The sequence below is a fragment of the Eucalyptus grandis genome, chromosome 2 (genome assembly GCF_016545825.1).
Source record: "Eucalyptus grandis isolate ANBG69807.140 chromosome 2, ASM1654582v1, whole genome shotgun sequence".
In the NCBI taxonomy this organism is placed as follows: Eukaryota; Viridiplantae; Streptophyta; class Magnoliopsida; order Myrtales; family Myrtaceae; genus Eucalyptus; species Eucalyptus grandis.
This window is the reverse complement of record NC_052613.1, coordinates 40,439,569-40,448,388: the sequence shown is the minus strand read 5'-3', so window position 1 is coordinate 40,448,388 and position 8,820 is coordinate 40,439,569.

The window sequence follows — 8,820 nt, the reverse complement described above, 5'->3', positions numbered from 1 at the left end:
ACTTGTCTCTTTCTTATAGTGAGGATGGACGTAAGATGAATGATTGAAGACGACGGGACAAAGTGTTGCGAAATTTCATATTATGTACAAAACAGCCATGATTTGATACTAATGAAATGATTTGCGGATACAAACAAACAACGAAGAATCTGGTGAACTCTCAAGTTCTTAATGAAGTGACATGATCACGATTTTTCCATTGAATTTGATCCGTACATGCTTGCAATCATCTTTCCTCGTGTAGCATATGGTAGGAATAGGCGTTGATACTCAAATTATAATGTGATGATATATTTCAAATTTAGTGTATTTGAGCTTGAGTAACATATGCATAGAGGAAGTATAACTAAGGAGATACTTTGGAGATGTTGCGGCAGAGGAGCCTTGCCCTTTGACGCGTAGATCATGGAGAAAATGTTCTGTTGAAGTGAAGGGTAGATGGTGTTAGTAAAATAGAAGTTTGTTAGATAGTTGGTATATATATCTAAACTATGTACCGGTTGATGTCTAATCAACTTATAGTTCAATCCAAGTATAATTGTTGAAGAGAAAGCTTGCACGATCAATTCCTTCACATACGAGATAGTAATCGATAGTTTAAGGTAACATGAACTCCATGGGAATTTTATTGGGCGAAAAAAAAAGTAAACCCAAAACAGGACTTGGACCCAATCTGAATTATTGCTTCGGGTATTATGCTTTTCGGGTCGGATAACATTAAAACTCGACCCGATTCAATCGACCCATTGAGAGCGTTATTTCCAAGTGAGTAGCACTATCTTTTATGAATTTCTAAACTCATGTCTTGAAGACGATGTATATTTGGTATATTATGAGTTATGAATAAGTATGTTTGTTGCATAAAATCTAGATCAAGAATTTATTATGATTTGTATTTGTGAATGGTGTGAGAATTGTTTTAAGAAATCTATTGTGAAAGGTTATATTTTAATTTGTGACCTAGTTTATGAAATTGATTCTGAAATGGTCTGTGAAATGTATTGTGATTTATGAACTGGTTTTTGGATTTGGTTTTGTGGATTGTAAAGGATGTTATTGTGAATTTGTGTTGTGCTCAATATTGCTGTGAGCCTAATGATGAGCTTGTGAGTATGTGTATATTAGTTTAAGATATCCTTGTTGGCTAGTTGCCAGCAATATAAGTGGAGTGTGACATCCTAAAATTTGACCTCGTTTCGATAAAGTGAAATGAGCTTTTTGTCGACGTGCTTATGGTCCTTTTTCTTGGTCCTTTTCTTTGAGGCTGATCACTCACGAGTTAACTAACCTATTGGGTGAAGCTGTTAAGGGATGTATCCGCGGTAAAATCCCCAAAAGCTACTTAATTGGTTGGATTGGACTAAAATCGCGTCGGATCGATTCTAACCATGGAATTGAGTTCGATTTCGGAAATCGAATATTTGAGCGTGTCATAATTCATTTTTAGGATCTCGTCTCATCATCCGTCAAATTATTGACGAGTCCGAAATTTCGGGAAAGAAATTATTAGAGGAAAAGTCGAAGATCGGAAGAAAATAAAAAGGGAAAGAGAAAAAGGAAAATAATAATAGTAATAAAAATAATGTGATTATCTTATTATTTATTATTTTCTATTTCTTTCTCTCTCTCCCTTCTCTCTGTCCTCTCTCCCTCATGTGATATTTTCCCCCAATTTCGACCATTCACCCCCTTTCCCCCCTCTCTCTCTCTTTCTCTTTTCCCTCGTGCGGATTCCCTCCACCGATTGCCCCTTATCAATTCCAACTTTGCTTTCCCTCTTCCCTTTTTTACTTTTTGACTAGTCAATCACCCTTATCTCTTCTCTCGTTTATCTCTACTTCTTCTCTCTCACTCGACACTCTCTCTCTCCTCTCGTTCGTGCGACACTCCAGCGAAACAGAAGCAGAGACAGCAGCGCCGAGAGAAGAAAACCAGAGCAACTCTGTGACATCCCGAATTTCGACCCCGTTCCGAATATATGAAATGGGCATTTTGTCGGCGCGTCTATGATCCTTTTTCTCTAAGGCTGATCACTCACGAGTTAACTAACCTATTGGGTGGAGTTGTTAAGGGATGTATCCGCAGTAAAACCCTAAAAGCTACTTAATTGGTTGGATTGGACTAAAATCGCGTCGGATCGATTCTAACCACGGAATTGAGTTCGATTTCGAGAATCGAATATTGAGCGATGTCATAATTCATTTTAGGATCTCGTCTCATCGTCCATTAAATTATTGTGAGTCAGAAATTTCGAAATAAATTATCGAGGAATAATCGAAGATCGGAAGAAAATAAAAAGGGAAGAGAAAAAGAAAATAATAATAGTAATAAGAATAATATGATTATCTTATTATTATTATTTTTATTTCTTTTCTCTCTCTCCCTTCTCTCTCTCCTCTCTCCCTCACATGATCTTTTCCCCCAATTTCGACCGTTCACCCCCTTTCCCCCTTTCTTTCTCTCTCTCTCTCTCTCTCTCTCTCTCTCTTTCTCTTTTCCCTCGTGCGGATTCCCTCCACCGACTGCCCCTTATCAATTCCAACTTTGCTTTCCCTCTTCCCTTTTTTGCTTTTTGACTAGTCAATCACCCTTATCTCTTCTCTCTCTTATCTCTACTTCTTCTCTCTCACTCGACCCTCTCTCTCTCTCTCCTCTCGTTTGTGCGACACTCGAGCGAAACAGAAGCAGAGACTATAGCGCCGAGAGAAGAAAACTAGAGCAGCTTTGTGACATCCCGAATTTTGATCCCGTCCCGAATATATGAAATGGGCATTTCGTCGGCGTGCCTATGGTCCTTTTTCTTTGAGCTGATCACTTACGACTTAACCAATCTATTAGGTGAAGCCGTTAAGGGATATAACCGTGGTAAAATCCCTAAAAACTACCCGATAGGTCGGATCGGACTAAAATTGCGTTCGATCGATTTTAACCACGAAATTGAATTCGGTTTCGGAAATCGGATGTTCGAGCATATCACAATTCATTTATAGGATGTCATCTTGTCTTTTGGAGCAATTTCGTTGAGTTCGGGATTTTACGGAAAACCGATTTGAACGTTGCGGAAAAAATAGCAGAAATTCGGATTGGCTTAATTGAAGGAATTTGGATTTCCAGATCGAGCTACTTGACGACAGGAAAGTGTGGAAATTTGGTAGGCTTTTTCTTCATCCATTTTGGACGTTGATTTGGAGAAATCGAGGATGAAATTGAAGTTTAATTTGATTAAATTCGGAGCTTGGGAGGGGATTGGATTTTTGGACATTAAAATTGGATTATTTATGGAAATTACCTTGCAAGAAAGAAATGGGGACAAAGAAGATAAGGTTGTGGACTTTAAGGGGAAATGAAATTAATGGAGGGGATTAGGGTTGGGACTTTTTGTTTTGGCTTCTCAAGCACGCTTGGCTACACCTCCTTCGTGCGTAGCTTCCCTCGACCCAGCTATCTTCTGCTTCTGCTTTTGTTTCAATTCATTCTACCAAATGCTCCATCATCTTCTTCCTGCTTGACCATTTCTCTCTCCCTCTCCGTTGGCTACTACTTTGCTTTCATTTTCCCTTTATTTTCCTTCGATTACTAATCCCCTCGTTGCCTCTCTTTCTCTCTTGCTGCCCCCACCGATTTGGCGCTAGCGAAGCTGCCCAGGCCAGTCAACCCAGCGGCAAACCGAAGACCCTCAGCTCCACATCTCCACGAACTCTCCATCTCCTTCAAGCTCGTGTCTTAACCTACTGCACCTCCACGCCAACTCCTGCCCCATCGAACTCCCTTATGCCTCCGCGAGTGAGCTTGGTCTGCCACTCGTTCGGTCTCTCTCCAGCATCAACGATCGAAGACCAGCTGCCGTGTGTCCTCCTCCTTTACTCCACCAACGCTCGGCCCAACCCATTTATGTTCTCTCCATTTCCGCTTTCTATTGCCATCTGAAGCCGCACGCCCCACCGTCAGCTCACACCAGCACACGGGTCAACGAAGCAGCTCCATCTCCTCGGTTGTTGACCCGCCAGCTGCCCTTCGTTCCTCCTTCTGTTTCGTGCGAAGCCCAGCCAGCGTGGTCGTAGATTTCAGGGCTTCTTGGCCCAGTTTAGTTGTCACGCCCGATCCCGGACGCGCTCACATCCTTCTACTTGGTCGATTTTAGAATGCGATATCCTGTAACTATGTATCGCGACCCTTTCTTTCATTAAGCACATGCGGAAGCGATTATAAATCCAGAGCGCGATAAAACAATGGGATAGGAATGCAGGCCATATTCTTTCATATTGAAATTCACAACCACACTTTCCTTAACGGCGCAACTCATAGTATATTTACAATACTATTCACAACATACTTGTCTCACACCTATCTATGCTAAGACAGGGTTTACAAAAGGGATGGGATCTCAGTCCACATCCGGGTTATATTCAAGATCCTTCTCTGGATCATCTTCTTCTTCAAAAGTCTTTCTCCCCTTCAGGTTCCTCTTCCTTAGCTTCTCCTCAGGGTCCTGAAATGGTTATTCAATAACCAATGAGACCACGTCTCAGCGAGTCCTACCCCTAAGACTCGATTAGAAAGCCAATACACTATAGGCTGCCTGAACAAGGCACGAGTTGGAGGACTTACCTTGGGCTCAGATTCCATCTGCATATTAGTACAGTTCAATAGGCATTCAAACAATCACATCACCGATCGAAGCATCGATCGAATCGACCTAGTCGATTTCATATCAGTCGGACCCTTTCTAGGTCGTTCATCATACTTCAAGCAAATCCTTAGATTTAGTGGGCACGGTCCCACCCGACCCTCTCAAGATCTAGTGGCTTTACGGTCCCACCCGACCTTCTCAAAGAACTAGTGGCTTTACGGTCCCACCCGACCCTCTCAGATTCAATTTAGGAATAAATCTTAAATTCACTCTAAATTACTTTAACACCAAATAAAGCTCAAATAAATAAACGGACCGCACCACGACAATCGGCACGAAATTGGGTCACCGGCCATCCGGTTGAATTTCCGGAAAATAAATAATTAAATAATTAATTTCGAAAATTAAATAAATAATTATAAAAAATCCAATTTAGGCTCGTAATGCCGGGTGGATACCGAGACAAGCCCGGAAAATTACCGAGACTCGTTCCATAAATAACATGGCATGTCTACTTGCTAATATCTATTTCTAACCACCTAACATGCATCATTAAGTCTCTAATTTAATTGATCTAAACTAATCTAACCACCTAATTGCATTTAATTAAATCTAACCAACCTTAAGTATAATTAGCAAACTAAGAAAAGCTTTAGTGAGTAAAACTCACTTGACAAAAACGGAGATCGAATCACCGCGACGGCGACGCGACGGCGGCCGAGGTGGACTTTCGGCAACACCGGCGGACTTGGAGTAGCCTTAAGCTTAGGCTTAACAAATCTCAGTCCAACTGAGATTTGTTCTTGCTCTGAAATGGGCTTGCTCTTGGGCTTGGGTCTGCTCAAACTGGACTGAACTAAACGGGCTTTGCTGAACTGGGCTGAAAAATTGCTGAATTGATGGGCTCATGAGATTTGCTGGCCCAAAGAAGCTGTTCACTCGGGCTTTGGGCTGAACAGAATACTGGACTGGCTTGCTGGGCTTGCAGGCTTCATCTGGGCTGAGTTGCTGGAGGAGATGGATTGATGGGCCCAATTTACTGCGAAGGAGATGGTCCGAAGACTGCAAGCTTGGGTCGGCTGCTCCACGAGTGAAGAAGAGAAATCACGCGGACAGGGGATGGACTTTCGGCTGCTCACGTGGCTGAAGACCGTGGACTCACGGCTTCGATCATGCTGCTGATTCGCTGGGGTTTTGGGATTCCTTCGGTGGAAATTGCTGGCCGCATATGGAGTTGCGGAGGCAGACGCGTGGACGGCAGAGGCGTGGAAACTTCGGTCAACAAACGGTAGAGGAGAAGGCGCCGTTGACTAGATCGTGGGCACGTGGTTGAAGAGAGACGGTGGTGGCTTCCTTCAGTGCTGGCTTTGGTCTTCAGCTACTCCGTGGGATTTTGGGGCTGCTTCAGTCAACGGAAGAGGAGAAGATGCTAGTTCCTTTGACTCTGATGAAGACAAGCCGAAGTGGAGAATTCTTCGTGGCAGCGGGACGCTTGCGGCTTCGGCTTTGCTGGCCGCGAGAGAGAGAAGACACAAAGCAGCGGTGTCAACGTGAAACTACTGCGGGGTCTTCAGCGTTGAGGTTTTGACCGAGCGTGGCTGAACGAAGACTCGAAGCACAGCGCAGCTTCGGATGGCTGATCGAGATTTTCCTTCCTCTATGTTCGCACAAAGAAAATGGAGGAACCCAGAAGAGATGTGGCCGGTTGAGAGGGTGTGAGGGAGAGGAGATAGAGATAAGTGAGAGTTGGGCTCACTTGGTTTGATATTTTACAACAAATATCTTCCAAAACCATTCTTAGCGAAGTGTATAATTTTCTCAATGACCATGATAACGCATGCGTTCTTCTAGAAAGCAAATTGGTCCAAATGTTGTGGTAGATGAAAGTACACGAATTTGGGGAAATTGGCTTAAATGACTCAAATTCTCTCTTGAATTAATCTCGAATGACCTCAACAAAATCACTTGACCTCTGAATGCCTCGATTAATAATTTTCTTCATCCAATAATCTCTCACACTTCTCAATTCTGCAATTGAAAACCACCTTCGGCATTTTCTGCACAAAAAAACAACCTGGCGACGACTTTTTCCCAAAAAGTGTCGGTTGTCGAAAAATCTTCTCGAGGGCGAGTCGATGCTCCTAAAATTTATTGTGACATGGCCAAAACTTCAATTTCGAAATCGGACTCGGGTGGCGGTTAATTTTCATTCGATGCGTTTTTAGCGTGACCTAGACTATCGGGCAACTTTCAAATATTTTTAAGAGCAAATGACCCGTGGTCGATTTTCTTCGAACCACTACGAACCCACTCGACTCATTGGCAACTCACGATTGTCGTGAAAATCTCGAGGACTCAAGTACGGATTACGAGTACCAAAACAATAAGAAAATCAGTCTAGTGCCGGTCGACGAGAATTTTTCAATTTAATGGTGTCACCCATGATTAGCCACACATCTCTGTCGATTTAGCCTATCTCTAATTTCAAATTGGTTTTTAACTGTGCCGTAATGGCCTCTAAAGATAGACACAGTCGAAAAGCCGATTCCTGCTCGAGTTCTCAAGTCTATTGCCTTAAAATTCCTAATAATTTCCCCAGATAGTCTAGTTATCTCAAGAATGATCGGTTCTGAGAATAGCCCTATAGACACGTCAATGAAATGCCCGATTCATTCATAAGAAAACAGAAATGAAAATTTGGGATGTCACATTAGCAGCCCAGCAAGTTGCTGTTGCTTGGTCCAGCCCATCTTCAATTTCCAACAGCCCATCTTGAAGCCAGATCAAGCCCAGCCCAGCAACTTGAAGCCCGTTTTCGGTAGGTCCTACCCAATTTGGGTCCAGCCCAAAAGTAAGAATAAATCTCAGTTGGGCTGAGATTTGTTAGGCCCAAATTTAAGGTCTGGTCCAAGCCTGCCGGTGTCATTGAAAGCCCGATTTCGGCCGCCGTCGCGGTGTTCCGGTCTTTGCTTTGCCAAGTGAGTAATCTCACTAATCCTTGCTTAATAGACTAATGATACTTAAGGGTTGATTAGATTTAATTAAGTGCAATGAGGTGGTTAGATTAGCATGGATTAGTGATTATTAGTTAATTGCATTGCATATTAGTTAAGTGATTAGTGTACTTAGCTAGAGAATTGTCTATACTATTTATTGAATGCATCTCGGGATTTTTCCCGACCCTTATCGGGCTTCAATTAGGCATTACGGGCCTAAATTGGATTTTTAGTATTTATTTATTAATTTTCGAAATTAATTATTTAATTATTTATTTTTCGGAAATTAGGCAAGGATAGTCGACGACTGAAATTTCGTGCTGATTGTCGTGGTACAGTTCATTTATTTATTTGAGCTCTACGTTGTGCTGAATTGAATTAATTGTGCAATTTGAGGAATTTTCCTTTAATTGATTGAAATTGAGTGAAATTGAGTGAAATTGAATGATTGATTAGTGAATGATCGAGTGTGGTTATTTAGCATTTACAATGCTTTGATGAGTTGTAAAGTAGAGAAAATCGTGAGGCTGAACTGAGAATAATCTTGGCTGAGATCGACCAAGTACGAGGTATAGACATACGTGGTTTGGTGATAAGGAAATCACTGGTGAAAACGGCGCCTTAAAGAATGCACATGTGCTGTCTATTACCTGTATCAGTATAGACATATGTGGTTTGGTGATAAGGAAATCACTGGTGAAAATGGTGCCTTAAAGAACGCACGAGTGCTGTCTATTACCTACATTAGTATAGACATGTGTGGTTCGGTGATTAAGGACATCACTGGCGGAAACGGCGCCTTAAAGAACGCACACAATTGTCTATGGAATACATCGTTATAGGCATGAGTGGTTTGGTGATTAAGGACATCACTGGCGAAACGACGCCTTAAAGAACGCACGCAATTGTCTATTGAATACATCGTTATAGGCATGTGTGGTTCGATGATTTGGGATATCACTGGCGAAAACGACGTCTTAAAAAACGCACGCAATTGTTTAGTGTATACGTCACCTTGGCGAAGTTGACACCCAAGAGCATTGATATGGCTCTGTGACTGAGTGTACTATTGGAGGTTATATGGGATAGAATTAATGACCTAAAAATGGTCCGACTGACATGTAATCAACTAGATCGATTGATTATTGCTTTGATTTGGTGTTGTGAATCGATTGACTGAATGGAAATGACCGT